The 15,944-nt window shown below is 36.4% G+C and overlaps 1 long non-coding RNA gene across 27 annotated transcripts in view; it reads left to right on the top strand.

Annotated features, from left to right (window-relative positions):
* Positions 1 to 265: 265 nt before the first annotated feature.
* LOC129639491 (uncharacterized) overlaps positions 266 to 15,944 on the top strand; it is a 347,939-nt gene continuing 332,260 nt past the window's right edge. For 22 of the 27 annotated variants that reach the window (XR_008708473.1, XR_008708446.1, XR_008708438.1 and 19 more), the window contains exon 1: positions 267 to 553. This is a non-coding gene — a long non-coding RNA (uncharacterized LOC129639491). Of the gene's footprint in view, positions 554 to 1,103; positions 1,194 to 15,944 lie in introns of all 27 variants that reach the window. The other 5 variants (XR_008708435.1, XR_008708432.1, XR_008708433.1 and 2 more) reach the window with 4 other exon arrangements.

The following is a 15,944-nucleotide window of genomic DNA, read 5'->3' as shown; positions in this document are numbered from 1 at the left end:
GAGTCGGACACGACGGAAGCGACTTAGAAGCAGCAGTCTTCCTTCTAGTTCTGAAAGCATGTCCAACCCCTGCTCTCCTTGTTTCTTTTTTGTTTTCTTTTTTAAGTTTTACTCTTTAGAAGATGTTTCTCTCGATCTCTCTTTTTTTTCCCTATGTATTTCTTTGGTTGCTTCTGGTCTTCCTTGAATCACTCAGGTTCTCTGTTGCTTCGCGCGGGATCTCCGTTGCTTCGCGCGGGATCTCCGTTGCTTCGCGCGGGATCTCTGTTGCTTCGCGCGGGATCTTTCCTTGTGGCACACAGGATGTTTGGTGTGGCGTAGGGGCTCAGTAGTTTGTGGTGCGCAGACCCCAGAACACGTGGGCTTCAGTAGCTGCAGTAGGTGACTATATCTCTGATAACTCCAAAGTCATAGGATTTATCATAGGGCCCATTGGAATCGCACTTCCGACCAGGGAAGGAAGCGGTTTTTCCCTGCGTTGCAAGGCGGATTATTAACCACTGGACCACCAGAAAAGTTCTTCTCCTCAGGTCTTTGCACTTGCCCTTGCCTGGTAGGTTCTTTTTAAATCTCAGGTCTTGGCTTAATGTCATCTTCACAAAGTTGTCTTTTATGGCCACATTATATAAAATTATCCTAGTGATACTTGTTATCTTATCTTATTTGTTTTCTGAATATTCTTTGAGGAAAAAAAAAAAGCTGCCCTGGGGACTGATAAGACGTTTAAACCTAGACCTCAATTTCAATGTCATTAAAAACTGATCTCCCTTTTACAGCTGAATCATGCTCCTGCTGAGTATGATTCCACAGAACATTCCCATCAGCAAGGTCTTCACACAACCCATAGAATAGCCACCTTCTCCCTCTCTTATATGAGTGACCTAGAGCTTTTGAAAGCCAGTTACAGCTTTATCCTTGCCTTAATCCACCTTCTCTATAGATAAGGTTTATTGAGATATCCACTCATAGAAATGTTCCTTTTTTTATGACAGTCTCCAATATTACCCAACCACAGCCCCAACCCTGTGATCCTTCTTTCTAATGCCCTTGCTAAGATACACTACACATTTCCTAAGGTATGTGTTCTCTCTCCTTGCAACCAGTTGCAGATACTTGTTCAACTGCAGGTGTTCCTGATAGTCTTTGGCTGGTCCATTCTCTCGGTGATTACTGTCTGTCTCCTCCAGGAGGGGGTAAGCTACAGGAGGGAACATTTCTGGGCTTGCCTCATCATTTCTTCATTACTAGCAGCTTTCACAGAAATGCTCACTGTGCCCACACATTATAGGCACTCAGTTAGTGTTGGATGAACAAATGAATAAACCAACACCAGGATGCTTATGGCTATTTTATACCTTTTCAAGTACTTCTCTTTAGAATGTTTTAGGGCCTTCCTGGGGTCACACAGAGTCGGACACGACTGAAGTGACTTAGCAGCAGTGATATTAGAGATATATAAGAAGGAACTTTGTCCCTAAGTAGGGAATGGAATGTCACAAACGGTATGTGATGAAGATTTTATTTTGCCCGAAGAATTATAAATTAAAATTACTATTATTATGGGAAGAGAATAAATATTATTGTGTTAGGTAATGAAAGTTAGGTTTGTGATGGATACATGGATAAATTGAGCTTTTAAAAAAATACACCACATAACAGTATACCTTGGAAGTACATAGGTTCTAAGGAGCCAAGGTAATAAGTTAGACAAAATAGGTTCAAGATTGTGAGTCTCCAGAATTTTTGTTAGGTTTCAGTCATTGTTCACATTAAGTATTCACTCTTTGTACCTGCAATGGAAATCTATTTAAAATGTCAATTGTTTTCTTAGTCACTGTAACCTTATCTAATAAAAATGGTTTAAAGAGTATGTATACTTTGTAAAGCCATTTTTATGGGGAATGAACAGACAAATTGTATTAGATCTTTACACTTTAAGTCATTATGTAAAAAACATTGGGTAATTTGTGTGTCATATAGTTCTTGGTTTCAAAAATCGATTGCTTTCAAAAATCTGAATTATAGATAAACTATTTGTGGAAAAGAAGCAACCCACTTAAAACATCTGAGCCCCAATTTAAAGATCTTTTAGATACTGGGTAAGTAGCCATATTGCATCAAGTATGAAATTGATATTTATAGAAAACCAATTTCACAAATAGTTTTAAGAGCTATGTTTTTGTAAAATAATGTGCAGTGTGAGGACTGCAAAGATAGAATAAATTTATTTGCTTTATATCTGACTTATATAGTTAATCCATGCAGTAAGTTACAGTTCTAAATTTCAAATCTACTGCTTCAATGCATTTAGATAATCCTACAGAAATAGACTATTTGTATTTTATGATTGGATCTTATTTTGCCCAAAGAATTGCAAATTTTTGAAAGATAATTATAAATAATGAAAGATGCATATTATTTTATCTTTTCATATAAAATATTCCATTTCTATAAGTAATAACAATGTGTATCTAGATATTTCCAGTTCCACATAATCCTGTTTCATGTGTCACTCAAAACAAAATATTCAGGTTACTAAATTTAGCTATAATTCTATATGCTATAAACTATTTATATTCTATAAACTATTGCTGAAGTAGTAAATAGTATTATATTTATGCTTTATAAGAACTGAACAAAGACTTACTTACGAAGCATCCTTTTAGAATTCACCATTTTTTTCCTTTTAATTTGTGAGATCAAATTATTTTAAGTGGCCAACAATTACAACCTGAATACTTTGTCAATTACATATCTCCTAATGTGGATGTCCAAATGTTTCATTTCTAAATATTTAAGATGAAAGTTTTAATGCTACTTTTCTACGGTTTAAGTTTTTGTGACTTTTAATCTATGAGCTGTTGTATTTGATTTCACGTCTTTAACTCTTTTGAGTTCTGAGTTACACATGCAAATCTCTGGCAAAACATAAACTTAAATTCCATTGTTCTTATCAGAATGGAAATTTTATTTTATGGAGTGTGAACAGCTGTGCTAAACACTCATTGTTAGAATTACATTGAGAACAAAAGTTTGAAGGTTTTTGCTACCTAATTAAAAAAAAATTCAAATGCTACCCTCAAAATGTGATGAGGATAAGTAACTAGCCTCCAATTAAAATAAATAAATTTATATTAAAAAATTAAAAATAAATGTGACAAGGCAACAAAAGTAAGAAAAAAGAAAGAGTAGAGAGTAGATGTTATTGGATAACAATCCATCACAAAGAATTGGAATATCCCACTGTGTGGGCTATCTCTTAGCATAGTTTTGTTAATATATATCTCTGCATACAGCATAATGTACTTAAGTGTTTGTTTATTTTTAATAATTTTTTCCCCAAGCTAGTTAGGTTACTGGTTCTCCCATAGCTAAAAATTTGAAGGAATAGAAGAAGGATTCTGTTGTGACTTTCACATAAAGAGACAAACTTCAGGCAGCATCAAGGGAACACTCAAGTGTTTCTGGCAGAAATTGACCTTGAATGAAATGTTCATGGTCTCTGAGCCCTCTTATTTTGAAACTAGCACAAAGAGCTCCTTAACCTGGGAGAGAGCAAAGTTATGGTGAAGGGAGAGCTTTAGAGATGTTTCTTCTCTTCGATGGCTCTCTAGACGATGAAGTCTATTATTTGTTTTCACCAAAATATTAGGCAAAAATGGTTATAAGAGGGAAACTTTGTTTTCTCTTGTTTCTCCAAGGTTAAGCATGGAGCATCCAAGACCTAAATCTGGGCAAAAGGTGTCAACTTTCCCCTTGATCCTGTTTTCCTTTCAGACCTCGGGTACTTTGGGGAAAGAATAGCCAGTAGCCTTTATACCTATGACTCAGAGTGTTTGTTAGAATTAAAGCCAAAAATATTTATTATGATCTATTTAATCCGATTAGAAATATTGGTTTCAGGTCTTACATTTAAATCTTTAATCCATTTTGAATTTATTTTTGTATGTGATGTGAGGTAATGTTCTAATCTCATTGTTTTACATTTAGCTGCCTAGTTTTCCTAGCACTACTATTGAGATTCTCTTTTTTTCATTGTATATCCTTACCTCCTATGACATGGATTAATTGACCATAGGTTTTATTTCTGGGATCTCTGTTCTGTTTTTGAGATCTGAAACCATAAAACTCCTCAAAGAGAACTCCTCAAAGAGAACATAGGCAGAATATACTTTGACAAAATCATAGCAATTTTTTTTTTTAGATCTGTCCCCTAAGGGAAAAAAAAATAAAACAAAAATAAACAAATATGATCTAATTAAACTTAAAAGCTTTTGTACAACTAAAGGAAACCATTGACAAAACAAAAACACAACCTATTGAATGGGAGAAAACATTTACAAATGATACAATAAAGGGTTAAAATGTATCAACAGTTCATATAAATCAATTTTAAAAGCCCAATTTAAAAAATGAGCAGAAGACTTGAATAGGTGTTTTTTCAAATAAGACATATAGTGGGCAACAGACACATGAAATGATGCTCAACATAGCTAATTATTAAATTCAGATCAAAACCACAATGATGCATCACTTCACACCACTCAGAATGGCTGTCATTAAAAAATCTACATATAATAAATGTTGGAGAGGATGTGGAGAAAAAGGGAACCCTCCTATATTGTTGCTGGGAATGTAAATTAGTGTAGCAACTATGGAAAATAGTATGGAGGTTCCTCAAAAAATTAAAACAAGAACTGCTATATGATCCAGACATTCTAATCCTGTGTAAATGTTGAAAAAAAAAATGAAAACGTTAATTCAAAATGATACTTGCACCCGAGTGCTCATAGCAGCACTATTTACATAGCCAAGATACGGAAACAACTCAAATGCCCATCAACAGACAAATGGATGGAGAAGATATGGTGTATATGGCCTTCCCTGGTGATTCAGATGGTACAGAATCTGCCTGCAATGCAGGAGACTTGGATTCAATCTCTGGGTCAGAAGGATCCCCAGGAGAAGGGAATGGCTACCCACTCCAGTATTCTTACCTGGAGAATTCCATGGACAGAGGAGTCTGGTGGGCCAAGTCCAAGGGGTCACAAGAGTCGGACATGACTTACCAACTAAACCACCACCATACACACACACACATACACACACACACACAGTAGAATACTACTCATCCTCTTCCTTCTTGTGTATTGCCACCATTCTTGAAAATGGATTTTTAAATAAAATTAAATATGCATTTCTGAAGCATAATGCTTTAATCATTGGGGATATATAGGATGGTTTCTTAAAATGTTCATGCTTGCGATTTACAAAAGGAACTAGAATATTAGTAAATAACATTTTCAACTACACATTTCATGATTCATGGATATTCATCCCAATATTAATCTATTTTATTAGACCTGATGAATCTGTGTACTCTGTTTCTTTAGTTCAACAGGTTTTTTTTTTTTTTTTTTATTTGCTGGTAGCTCAGATGGTAAAGCGTTTGCCTACAATGCCGGAGACCAGGTGTTCAATCCCTGGGTCAGGAAGATCCCCTGGAGAAGGAAATGGCAACCCACTCCAGTATTCTTGCCTGGAAAATCCCATGGACTGAGGAGCCTGGTAGGCTACAGTCCATGGGGTTGCAAAGAGTCGGACACGACTTCATTTTCACTTTTATTTGCTAGTCATACATAAATTCTTTAGCTATACTTTATGAAATGAAAAAAGCAATCTCCTTTAGACTTAATTCTCTGTATTGTATCACCAAAATTTACACATTCTTTCCAGTATTTATGTGAGATTTTGGGATGATTCTAAAATCAAGAATGTATAAGGAAGTTTGTCTATTGTGTCTTTCTGCTTCATCTAGTATTTTATAAGAAGTCTATTACAGTCTAAGAGCAAGTAAAATATATTTGGCATCTATACTCAGATAAAGTCTGGATGAAAACCACATATTTGATAATGGCAGAGGAACTAAAAAGGCTCTTGATGAAAGTGAAAGAGGAGAGTGAAAAAGTTGGCTTAAAGCTCAACATACAGAAAACTAAGATCATGGCATCTGGTCCCATCACTTCATGCGAATTAGATGGGGAAACTGGAAATAGTGTCAGACTTTATTTTTTGGGGCTCCAAAATCACTGCAGATGGTGATCGCAGCCATGAAATTAAAAGACGCTTACTCCTTGGAAGGAAAGTTATGACCAGCCTAGATAGCGTATTAAAAAGCAGAGACATTACCTTGCCAACAAAGGTCCATCTAGTCAAGGCTATGGTCTTTCCTGTGGTCATGTATGGATGTGAGAGTTGGACTGTGAAGAAAGCTGAGCGCTGAATTGATGCTTTTGAACTGTGATGTTGGAGAAGACTCTTGAGAGTCCGTTGGACTGCAAGGAGATCCAACCAGGCAATTCTAAAGGAGATCAGTCCTGGGTGTTCTTTGGAAGGACTGATGTTCAAGCTGAAACTCCAATACTTTGGCCACTTCATGAGAAGAGTTGACTCATTGGAAAAGACTCTGATGCTGGGAGGGATTGGGGACAGGAGGAGAAGGGGATGACAGAGGATGAAATGGCTGGTTGGCATCACCGACTCAATGGACATGAGTTTGGGTGAACTCCAGGAGTTGGTGATGGACAGGGAGACCTGGCGTGCTGCAATTCATGGGGTCGCAAAGAGTTGGACACGACTGAGCGGCTGAACTGAACTGAACTACATTGAATCAGCATATTATGGAAAATTACAAAATGATATTTACTATTGCATTTGACCCTTGAACAACACAGGGGTTAGGGACACCCACTCTCTGAGTGAAAATCTTTATAACAACTTAACACTTGGCCCTGCTTATCCATGGTTCTGTATCTGCAGAGCCAACCAACTTCAGATAGTGAAGTGCTATAGTAGGTACTTAGTAAAAAAAAGTGCATGTAAGTGGACTCAGGGGACGAGTGAACTCCGGGAGTTGGTGATGGACAAGGAGGCCTGGCATGCTGCGATTCATGGGGTTGCAAAGAGTTGGACACGACTGAGCGACTGAACTGACTGAACTGAACTGAAGTGGACTCATGGAGTTCTAAACCCCTTTAATTCAAGGGTCAACTGCATTGTTGTTATTACTCCTCTATTTTCCATTACTTTAGAGGAATCTGATTTAAATAGTATAAATCATTCACATGAAGTCTCAAGATGCCTTATATAGACTAGATGGCAGAACAGGATGAAGTTGGATCAAATTTCTAAAAACCATTTATTTCACTTTATGACAATGGAACTAATCATCTCAAATTTATAGCTCTTGATTTGTGTAACAAGATACCTAATCATTCCTACTGAATTGTGGAGAAAGAGTAACAAATGGGATTTGGTAAATTTTACAGAAATATGTGCAAGGAGGAAGAAAAAGGTTATTTTTAAATCATAAAACTTTTCATTGAGAAAGAGTCAAAGACACACAAAAGTCAGCACTATCTCCCTCTTACAAGATAGTGCCTGGAGGAAAAGCATACCCTTGAAATGGAAGAGTTGGTTACATCTTAAGTAGTACTAGCCTGTGCTAGTAGAGAAGGCAATGGCACCCCACTCCAGTACTCTTACCTGGAAAATCCCATGGACAAAGGAGCCTGGTAGGCTGCAGTCCATGGGGTCGCTAGAGTTGGACACGACTGAGCAACTTCACTTTCACTTTTCACTTTCATGCATTGGAGAAGGAAATGGCAACCCACTCTAGTGTTCTTGCCTGGAGAATCCCAGGGACGGGGAAGCCTGGTGGGCTGCTGTCTATGGGGTCGCACAGAGTTGGACACGACTGAAGCAACTTAGCAGCAGCAGCAGCAGTAGCCTAAAAGGTGTTTGCCCAAGGACATTTTGGCCTTTTTTTTTTTTTTTTTGCCATGATTTTCACAGGTTTCTGATGTACTCTTGAAAACTCAAAGTTTTGTTCAGTATTTGATATTTGTTGTTGACTGTGTAAAAGATAAAGCAAACCATTAAACTAATTTCCTTATAGCTTTACAATATTCTGTATTAAAGTGTGGTAATTCTACACACTATAGTACTGTATTATTGCCTGAATAGTAATATACTATTGCCTTAATTTCATTAAATGAATTTCCAGAGGGTTTAGACCTTTTTCATCTTTAGCCTTCTTCACTTTTCAGCCCACTCTTACACACTGTTTTTCTTTCTGTAACAGCACCTGCCATGCCCCTTTCAGAGATTTTAAAAGATAAAAGTGATTAAGAGTAATTTGGAGCAGGTCTAGAAATGACCTAGTGAAGTTAAGGATCAAACTCTAGTATTAGGTGACTTTTGCAGCCCTGGCAATGTTCAGGAAATCATTGTGTACCATAGACTTTTCTTTTATTAGTCAAATACCTTGAGTTTATTACTTATCTGCCCATCGCTTTGACCTTCTCTACTTATTTGTTCCCCTCTTCAGTGTTTAGGATAAAATCTTGTTTCTACTAAAATTATACTATGTATGTAATTAGTTGTGCTTAGTTATGAGAGGGCTAAGTGAGAAGGTAAAAAGCAATACCAGTAGAGTAATAGTTTTATTAATAAACAAGACTCACGAACAATAACCTCTTTTTTGTTTGGAGAAAATTAGAAATTAAAAGACCAGCTCTCCACTCCAGCAACTGATGTGGAAAAGCTACAATCAGACTTGCCTTTAGAGTCTCTTCCAAACACCATAGAAGGAACTACTACCAAATAACTTAAGCAATGATCAAACGTATTTCTGTCCCTTTGCTTAACAATGCTCAGAATATAACCACAGGATAGGAAAAAGCTGTGTGGGTTAGGTCCTGATCCTAGTCCCTCTGTGATGTTGAAGAGTCATGTACCTGATGGGTATCAATTTAGTCATTCTACAAGGAGCACTTTGCATTAAGAGCCCAATCAACACAATCCTTGAAAAATATTCAAATTCCTCCTTATTTAATTGGGGAATATAATTTTAAAAAACACAGGAAAAAATAAAGGTCATCAATAGATGAGTTAAAGCTTCAAGTAAAGAACTCTTTGCACTAGAGACAAATTATCAGACCCCATGACTTCCTTAGGACCTGCTTTTTTATCTCAACTAATGTGTGCTCAGAGGTTTTTGTCAGATGGGTAAAATTACAAAGAGCAACATTTACGTGACATAATTTTTTTCAGTTTCTTTATTTATTTTTTTGCATTTCTGATTTCTTATATAATTGCTCAACTCATAGGAAATCTGTAAATTAAGATATTACTATATAGCATCAAAGGCCATCACCATAGAAACAAAATATATATAGAGAAAAACTAATAATATTTAATTATATATTTTAGTGTAGAAAGGCAATTTGTGCTTTCAATTAAAATATGCATAAACTTAGTAGTTAAATTTGATGATAAATGCTTCCTTAGCTGCCTCAGATGCCCCTTATTATAAAAATTATATGACCATCAATGGAGATGTCAAGTTACTGAAAAATGCAAGTAGTCTAAATGTGTTTTTTATCACACTGAAAGTTTGTCTAAGGGATCTTTTGAATGACATGAAGCTATTTGGAAGGATCATATATGTTTGTATTTAACAGTAAATAAAATATTGAAATGAACTTCAATGAGTTCAGCGTTTAACTGCATTTGAAATTAATGTTCTTACTCATGTAATTAAGTTAAGAAGATAGAAGATAAATGTATAGGGAGGAGCTGGAAAGAGAAAGACAAATGTAAATTTGTTTCAGAATATTTTATTTTCACAATGGTTATGGAATATTCCAAAGAGAATTATATCAATATGTTTATTCTATTACTTAGGAACTACAATTAATTCCACTAAAAAGTAATTTCCCTTTGTACCATATTTTCCAATACATTGCTTTTTAATCTCAAAAATACATCTTATTTGTAAACTGAAACTGTGGCAGAGTTTGCTTTTCTTTCATTGTGGTGGTTCAGAAACTTGAAATTACCCTGATGGGTCTGGCAACTAAGAGACAAAGAAGTAAATACAATCAAAGTTTCTTTTTTTCTGAGGTTTACTTTCCTGATGTATATTCTCTTTCTTCCAGTTCTTAGCTCACTTCTAGCTGTAGAGGGGTGGCCATTTCCAATGAGTGGTCATTTGTGAAAGTACATTGTTTTGTAAAAGGACAGTATTTGTTAGAACAGAGTCAGTAGGTAGGGTGATAACTTCATTTATTGGCATATTTATAGTTTTCAATGGAAAAGTATGGGCAGTTCAATCTGCACTAGGAAATGAAGCATAATTAGAGGTCAAACAACATTTTCATTGATGTGAATATGAAGGAATCCAGAAAAGCCTCAGGTTATTTCTTTTTATGTTTTATTGCTATTTTACACTGTTAATATGTGTCTTTAGGTAAGAGGACCCTTGCAGGGATCAGAAGGTAGTATTCCACAGGGAAAATGTATTTTATACTCAGCAATAGCAATTTACTTTGAGTTCTTTGGAGAAAAAGGTTTACATATTGATTCAACTGACCAGCTAGCTTGCTTTTTTTTTTTTTTTAATGAGACTAAAAACCTAATCAAGGAATTCAGCTTTTGACTGTAGTGGGTAAAGGGCTGTTACTAGGAACAAGTTAATTTTTTTTTTTTTAACAAGTTAATTTTTTAAAGTGAATTCATTTAGGAAAAAAATAACCCTCATAGAAGCTCTTTATTCTACATGAGAATTAGTCATTGTGTTTTCTCTCATGATGTACTGTGGCAATAAGAACCCACATACCGATTGCACTCAGCTTTGCTAATGTTCTATCACTCTGGGACCTGCAGATGTAACCTATAGAGATAGTGTGACTTTTACTGCCAAAATCAAGTTTTCCCTAAAAGCACACATCATGTTTCCATTTTCTACACTTGGGTATTTCCTTTCTAGAAATGTACCCCTAATGAATATTAGAGATTTGAATAGCACGGCAGTTAAAAATATATTGTTTCTTTTCAGATCTTTTCTACAGGGACAAAGAGAGTGTGTCAATTTCCTTTTTTTATTCTTAATATTAGCTGAATTCCTGTGATCAGCATGCAGTCAAATAAACAAATCAATCAACAAGGAAATTATCTGTAAGATAAATGTGATGTAAACCATCACTATGAAAGGCCAAAGCAGAAATCATTTTATGCAGACTTCAAGCAACTCGATTTCTGAAGGATGGCTTTAATGGTGGCCTTAACTAAAATGTATATTTTAACAAGGCATATTTATAGCACATAATAAATGTTTAAATTAGATTAATTAGTATGTATCATGGAGGCTTTCTTACTGTTTAGAATTATTTGCCTTGCTAACATAGTAAATCTAGATGAGCTGAGCATTCAAATCATTCTAATAACAACACTTGGCATTTGTACAGTGTGTTATATTTTCTAAGTACTTTATAATTACAGTATTAATTAGTTAAGTGACAGAGTGATCTTGTGAAAAAGTCTGCTCTGTTATCCCTTTTCACAAATGAGGAAGCTTAAAATGCAAAGGACAGTAATTCACATTGCAAGCAAAATCAGGTTACAACTAAAAAACATTTTAAATGACTTGTGCATATCTGATGCAGCATGATTTCTTGTTCTTTGGATGAAGAGGTAAAAGTTTCATCCCATATGCAGATTTTCAGAAAGCCCGCAGACTAAGGAAAGAATAGAAAAGAGAGTTCTTTAGTTCCCATTGCATTCTGTCTCCTATACTAAACTTTCATTATATCCTTGAGGCTGAGCTGTTGCACCTAGAACCATGAACTTGGTGAACTTGGTAGCCTCCTGGAAGATCCTTAGTTGCCTACAGAGGAAGCATTGTCTGTTCTTTACTGAAGCATCAGTAGTGCTCCATGTAGGGCAAAGGGGAACAATAATTTCAAAGGCTAATGAGGCTGGGAAATTCACTTGTCTCTTTGGTTTATAATCTCAATGCAAATTAAGTAGGATTTCCAAAATATTATAGAATAATATTAGATTATCTTAAGCAACTTCAACAAGCATTAATTAATTGCTTATTTATGTTCTGGCTTCTAAAGGAATACCCTAAATTAGTAGAACAAAGTTTCTGTACTAAGTGACTTGTAGTTTAGCAGAAGGATATAAACATGTCAACAAATTAAAGCAATATGAAACAAATAGTTGTTAGCCACTTGTCAACCATCAGACATAATTTTAGGGCCACAACAGTGAACAAAACAGGTACAAACCCCTGCCTTTATTTAGCAGATATTCCAGTGAGTTAATAAAAAAACTATTAAAGGTAGTGTGATAACAGAGGGATAGAGTGTGCATAGATGAGACATGCAAGAAAAAGGTAGCCAGTACTTACATATCTGCAGGACATTGATGAAGTGCCATTTGGATTTAATATTGTTAAATGAGTAAATGTTATTTTGAGAGTTAGAGAGAAGACGATAGAACAACTGATGGGATTGGACGATGGAGGCTGACCGAAGAGAGAAAGGGTTAGGTGTGGAGAAAATATCCTAAAGAGAGAAAGTTTGGTGGACAAAGATTTGGACATACGAACGTCTGGTAGATTGCAAGTAATTAGGCAAGGCTGAAACTCAGGGCATATAGGCAGTTGGGTTCAAAGATTAGTAGAAAAAGTATGCTCAGTCGTGTCCGACTCTTTGTGACCCCATGGACTGTAGCCCACTAGGCTCCTCCATCCATGGGGTTTTTCAGGCAAGAGTACTGGAGTGGGTTGCCATTTCCTTCTCCAGGGGAATCTTCCTGACCCAGGGATTGAACCCAGGTCTCCGGCATTGTCGGCAGACACTTTACCATCTGAGCCACCAGTCAAGCCCCTAGAAAAAGTATAGACCCACATAATCTGGAAAATTAAGAATGCTGTAATTATGGCTGTGTAGTATACTGGCAGACAAGATGGCCAAGAGAGATGGTGCTGGAGCTTCTTGGCTTGGTGGTAAAGGAGGATGAGAACATTAGTTCTAGGAGAGGTGAGAAGGATCAGAGGCTTCCATCTCTATTTGACTTCCCAAAAGAAGCTCTAACTAATTTAAAAAGTGAAAGTGAAGTAATTCTGTCATGTCCAACTCTTTGTGACCCCATGAACTGTAGCCTATCTGGATCCTCCGTCCATGGGATTTTCCAGGCAAGAATACTGGAATGCGTTGCCATTTCCTTCTCCAGGGGATCTTCCCAACCCAGGGATCAAACCCGGGTCTCCTACATTGTAGGCAGATGCTTTACCATCTGAGCCACCAGGGAAGTAATCAGATAATAAAATAGAAAACCAAACTATAGGCATCAGAATAAAAACTTGTCTCATATTTGATCCTATATTTGATTGGTCCTCTATTATCTTCTCCCCCACCCCAATTCTATGTATTAAATGATCAACTGAGAGATTACTGAAGGCAAAACAAAACCAACCAAAATCCCCTTGAAATCCACAGGTTAACATAAACAAAAGATTTAAAATTAGGTAAAGGGGTTGCAAAAGAGTCTAACACCACTTAGTGACTGAACAACAAGAGCAGCAGTAACAAATGTTATGTTACAACTACCTTATATGAAGGGGAATCAAATGGCAGACTGTTTTCACAAGTTTCTTAGTCTTACAGAGTAAGGAGTTGATTTGTAGAAAAGTTGAGTGGTTTTCCAAGTCTTTGCAGTATATGGGGACTTCGCTTTATTCAGAAATGTAGTAAACTTGATTTGTTGTTGTCATTATGGCTACCAGTATTGTGCCAGCAACTATGGAGCCTCTTTTCTTCTTATACTTATCTATTACCTAGTCAAAGTGACTAAGTTCACTTGCTGAATGACTTGTAGACAGGTTTCAAAACTTTTCTTAATAAAAAGTACTGATGCTGAAAAGTACTCATACTGATACTAATGGGAGATTAGCAGTCACATGAGTTTTTCTCTCCTTATGTATTACCTATTGGAAGAATTGTGAGGGAACTATTGGAAAGGGAAAAGCAAAACATTTGTGAGGAAATGAATTTTGAGGCATGCTCACCTAAGCATTTTCTGTATCAGTGTCCTCATGAGGAGGTAGAACTGTTTCAGTGTTTAACATTCTCTTAATCTGTAAAGTATCATATTTGCTTGTGAAAATCTGGTTCTACAAGTCCAGAAACTCCTGCCTATAAATAACATCAAAATCTATGGTACATGATTTAAAATACTCAAGTATTTTTCCCTCCCTAAGAATAATATAACAACAATAACTAGAACAAGAACATCATCATTATCAACAACAAACAACAAAGGGATTGATGAGCTATGACATGATATTTTCCTTCTCTGAAAATAGTTTTACATATACCTTTGAGTGAGAAACAATTTGTCTGGATCTCACTTTTCTCTTATGTACAAAAGAAGGGTACCAACTAACCTTACTGTTTTAATAGTGCTCTTCAGAGTACTAGGTAATGCAATCGGATGAGAGGAAATTACAATGTGTGTGTTGAATAAGAAGAAAATATTATTTTCAGATAATATGATTTTGTGCCAAGAAAGGTCAAATTATTTTTACCACAAAACTCTTAGAAACTTCAAGATAAAATATTGAGATTGCTCATTAGAAAAGCAGTGGTGGTGTTTGAACTCTGCTCTGGGAAGATCCCACATTCTACGAAGAATCGAAGCCTGTGTGCCGCAGCTATTGAGTCTGTGCTCTGGAGACCAGGAGCCTCAACTACTGAAGCCTGTGCACTGCAGGGCCTGGGCTGGACAACAAGAAAGAAGCCCCGCACTGAGAAGAATCACAACTGGAGAGTCGCCCCTCCTCAGCACAACTAGAGAAAAGCCCAAGCAGCAACAAAGACCCAGCATAGTCAAAAATAAATAAACAAAGTCATTTTTAAAAAGCAATACAAAATGTTCACGTCCTTTCTATAAAAATAAAAAATTTTTTAAAAACCCCATTTTTATTTTTTTGCAGTAGCCACTAGCCACACGTACTTTTTTTTTTTAACTTTTTCAAAAATTTTTTATTTTATTTTTAAAGTTTACATAATTGTATTAGTTTTGCCAAATATCAAAATGAATCCACCACAGGTATACATGTGTTCCCCATCCTGAACCCTCCTCCCTCCTCCCTCCCCATACAATCCCTCTGGGATGTCCCAGTGCACCAGCCCCAAGCGTCCAGTATCCTGCATCAAACATGGACTGGCAACTCGTTTCAAACATGATATTTTACAGGGAGAATGGCATTGAAACATGTAAAAATCCCCATTTTTAGTAGCAACATAAAAGATAAGTATGCTATGGGCTGAATTTTGACTCTCCAAATCCATACATGTGATTGTACTCCCCTAATGTGATTGTACTTGAAGCAAAGAGATAATAATGGTTGAGTGATATAATGGTTAAGAGTGGGGACTTGATCCTTTAGATTTTGTGCTTTTAAAGAAGAGCAACCAAAGAAGTTGCTCACTCTGCTATTTGAGAACACAGCAGGAAGTTAGCCATCTGTCAGCCTGGAAGAAACCTCTCAGCCACAACAGAACCTTAATGGAGCCTTGGTCTTGGACTTTCCAGCCCCCAGAACTGTAAAAATGTAAATTTCAGTTGTTTAGGTCACTCAGTTTCTGGTATTTTTATAGCAACTTAAGCTAATGGATACAGATTTTGGTTCTGAGACATATATGTGTGGGGGTGCTTCTGCATCAAATAATTTAAAATGTGGAAGTAACTTTGAAGCTGTATAAAGTAGCTTTGAAACTATAATGAGAAGCTGGAGGACTTTTGAGACACATGCTATAAAAATACTATATGACCCAACAATCCCACTATTGAGCATACACCCTGAGGAAACCATAATTGAAAGGCACACGCATCCCAGTGTTCATCATAGAGCTATTTACAATAGCTAGGGTATGGAATTAACCTAGGTGGGGGCTTCCCTTGTGGCTCAGCTGGTAAAGAATCTGCCTGCAATGCAGGAGACCTAGGTTCAATCCCTGGGTTGGGATGATCCCTGTGGAAGGGAAAGGCTGCCCACTCCAGTGTTCTGGCATGGAGAATTCCATAGATTG

Source organism: Bubalus kerabau, chromosome 1 (assembly GCF_029407905.1).
Source record: "Bubalus kerabau isolate K-KA32 ecotype Philippines breed swamp buffalo chromosome 1, PCC_UOA_SB_1v2, whole genome shotgun sequence".
NCBI lineage: Eukaryota > Metazoa > Chordata > Mammalia > Artiodactyla > Bovidae > Bubalus > Bubalus kerabau.
The sequence above is the reverse complement of the archived record's forward strand: the minus strand, read 5'-3'. Positions and strand labels throughout refer to the sequence as shown.